Genomic DNA, 3,657 nt, shown 5'->3' with positions numbered 1-3,657 from the left:
GGTTAAACAAGGCCTCTGTGTAAGGGCAGGTCCCCGGTCAGCCCCAGAGGGTCCTTTCCAAGGAGCCCCAGCCTGCCATCGTGGCTCCGAGTTGGTGGGTCGGGGGCCTTCGGGGGGCTGGCGGGAGGACAGAGCAGACGGCTGTCCTGCTGCTGCTTCTCTGTTCTCTTTCCAGGGCCACCCATCTGGCTCCAGGCCTGGAGCCAGATGCTGCATTCTACATGGAGACAGAAGAGGAGAGGTGGAGTGTGGCCCCAGAGCGTCAACTGAGGGTGACCCTTTCCAGACTTGCAGGGCCCAGAGGACTTGGACCTGCTCTGGTGATTCTAACGTCAGGTACAGCAGGGCCCGCTGCCCTGGGTTTACTCACCTCCGCGCAGCTGCTCCCAGATGGGGGCCGATGCCTAGCCTTCTGGGTGGGGAAGAGTGGGGGCTTCCTGGCCTTTGCAGGAATCCCTGCTCCTCCAGGCCTGGAAGGGGGCCGTGCCACGCACACGCATACTAACACGCACGCGTGTGCACATGAACTCGAAGACACGTGTCCACGCATCGCACACGCGTGTGCGCACACACGAATACATGTACACAGGTGCACGCTCACCCACGTCTGTGAGTGAGCAGAGAGAGGCACATCCTAATTTTTTTTTTTTTTTTTTTTGCGGTACGCGGGCCTCTCACTGCTGTGGCCTCTCCCATTGCGGGGCACAGCCTCCGGACGCGCAGGCCCAGCGGCCACGGCTCACAGGCCCAGCACAGCACGTGGGATCCTCCCGGATCGGGGCACGTACCCACGTCCCCTGCATCGGCAGGCAGACTCTCAACCACTGCGCCACCAGGGAAGCCCGGCACATCCTAATTTCCTTGTGATGGGACTGAATGTCCAGCATCTAAGCTCTCAGGCACCGCCTGGGAAGGCCCTCCCCTATGGTCAGAGCAGAGAGGTTGGGGCCCTACAGGGGGGCAGCCCTGCTCTCGCTGCTCCCCTGCCATCAGGAGCCCAGGACCTGGGCCTTCTGGCCGCCTGGGCCAGCGTTTCAGAGGGACCAGTACCCATGGCTCCAGGGCCTTACTCCTGGACTGACCCTGGTGTGTGCCTGCCCTGGGGGACCTCAGTTTACTCACTTGTGCAGCCAGCAGGGGGACCACCAACCCTGGTGGTGGACGACTTGATGCCACTTGCCCAGATCCTGGCTGGTTTTTCCTGCATCCCTGCGGTTTCCTGACAAAGGGGGGCATGTTAGTGCCTGACATGTCCTCACCTCTTGCTATTTTTGCAAGAGGCCTGAGCACAGTTTTTAAAAATAGAAATAATGAGGGAAAGCAGAAGCTCTGACCTTGAGTCCTGAGGCCAGGACAGGATTCCCAGTACCCTCTCTGGCTCAAGATGATAAATGATCATTGTGCTGTGTTTGCCCTCGGCTAATTTATCCTTGGCTTAGAGAGAAAGTTTCTGCCTCTTTTTCTCTTTGTGGGGGGAGGCTGGAAAAGTGCTTCAGGCCTAACCTCTGTGTCCGGTCTTTTGTGGAGGTTCTCTGCCTGGAAACGTGCAGATCCCGTCCCAGGGGATCGGGGGTCTCACCCCTCCTATGCTGGCCAGAAGCCGGTGTGTCCCTACCACATATCTGGGGGTATTCGGGGAACGACCCCCCCCACTTCCCTGCCCCCAAGCTGCACCCATCCCCCTGCACAGGGACCGAGAAGGCCGGGGATCCTCCAGCACCCATGGGAGGCCGTGTGTCAGTGGGACACTCAGGCATGGTCGTAATACCTACCGTCCTCCCAGCCTTGCTTTGGTGTCCATTTGAAATTTGCGATGTGGGACACACTGACCCTTCCCCATGCTCCCGAGGCCCCACTGGGCTCCTGAATCAGATGGAAGTCTGCAAGGACCCGGGGCCAAGGCCTGGGACTGTCTTCTGGTCCCCACACCTGCGTATGGCTGTGTACCGGCCCCCAGCCCAGGCCCTGTGCTTCTGAGGTGTATGCACACCTCTATATACAAGGTCCAGAGCGAGCAGAGGCTGACCCGGAAAACCGAGGTTTCTGAACCTCACTTGGAGCCTGGGCAACCCCTGGCCTCCCTCAGCTGGTGGACACCCCCTTGGCCTTGGGGGTTGCTGCGAGGTTCCAGGCATCCTGGGTCCTTCGGATGGAACGAGCTGCGGGAGGGTGGATGCGGGGGGGTGCCCTGCCCCATGTATACGTGTGAGCCGGGGACTGCGTGGTCTCAGGAGCTGCCTCCCCAAGGCTCTTGGGACTGGCTGCCTGGGGCGGGGCCTCAGGCCCAGAAGTCTAGGACAGAATCTACGAATTCCAAACCAAGTGGCAATTGTGATCCTAGAGTAACATTTTAAAAAAATGTGTATAAATGGAAACTTCATAAAATATTCTGTATTTAAAATATGGAAACGAAAGGGTCTCTTTCAAAGGGTCTCTTTAAAAAGAACCATCTAAGGCCAGGGCAGAAAACTGCAGATCTGAGGCCCTGTTCTGCCTCCATCTTCACTTACCAGTAAACTGAAATGATTTTTGTATTTTTAAGTGGTTGGGGAAAAATATAAAGAAGAATATTTCTTGACGTGCAAATTATATGAAATTTAAATTTCAGTGTCCATAATAAAGTGTTACTGGGCCCAGCCTCCCACCAGCTACACCCGCAGAGGCTAAAATGTTCCGTGTCACAGACTGCGCCCTCTTCTGCTCCAGACACCCCGACTTCCTGTGTTGGGCTTGCATGGAGGGCTGGGGCAGAGCCCGACGAGGCTGGGAAGCCAAGCATCCTTGCTTCTCTAGGTCTTCCTGGCAGAAGAGAGGTGATGGATCCCAGGCACTGGGAATAATTCGCCCAGGAGCCGCTGCATCATGGCTGCAGCAGACACTGCTTTGAGCACCGAGGCCTGGAGGCCAGCTGGACGGCCCCCACGTGGATGAAGAAATGGCCAGGGGGTTGCAAATGGTGTGAGCGTGAGTGCAGCGGCCGTGCTCTCCTTGGGCCAGGCCGGGCATGCAGGGTGGGGGCAGAGGGTGGAGGTTGGGCCTCAGGTGGACAGGGGCTGGGCCAACAGCTGGGCCGGCAGGGGTCCTCCGGGGTCTCTCAGGGTCCCTCTGCTGAGAGAGGACCTTGCTGACTGTCCCCTCGCCTCCAGCCTCCCGTCCCAGCTCTTCCCAAGTCCTGTGCTGTCCACCGGGCGCTCCTTTGTGTTCCAGGCACCTCCCACCCTGTTCTGCTGTTCACGGGGAGGGCAGACGGGCGGGTGGCTGGTCCAGGCAGGGGTCAGTTCCCCTTCTGTTCTGCCAGTGGATTTGGACTCTGGGATGAGATGAGACCCAGGCAGGTCCTGCACCACTTCTACTGTAGACTGAACATTTGGGTCCCTGCCAAAATTCATGTATTGAAGCCTGATGCCCAACGTGACTATTGCGGGAGGTGGGCCTTTGGGGGTGATGAGGTCCCGCGGGTGGAGCAAGGATACAGGGAGAAGGCAGCCGGCTAGTGACCAGAAAGTGAGGCGTCACCAGATGCCAAATATGCCGGCACCTTGACCTCCACGCCCAGCCTCCTGACTGACAAATAGATGTTACTGAAGCCGCCCCGGCTGTGGTGTTTCTGATAAAGTCGCCTGACCACCCTGAGACCCGTGTGGACGGAGGGAGCTG

The sequence above is a fragment of the Neophocaena asiaeorientalis genome, unplaced genomic scaffold, assembly GCF_003031525.2.
Source record: "Neophocaena asiaeorientalis asiaeorientalis breed wild unplaced genomic scaffold, Neophocaena_asiaeorientalis_V1.1 scaffold223, whole genome shotgun sequence".
NCBI lineage: Eukaryota > Metazoa > Chordata > Mammalia > Artiodactyla > Phocoenidae > Neophocaena > Neophocaena asiaeorientalis.
This window is presented reverse-complemented; position numbering follows the sequence as displayed.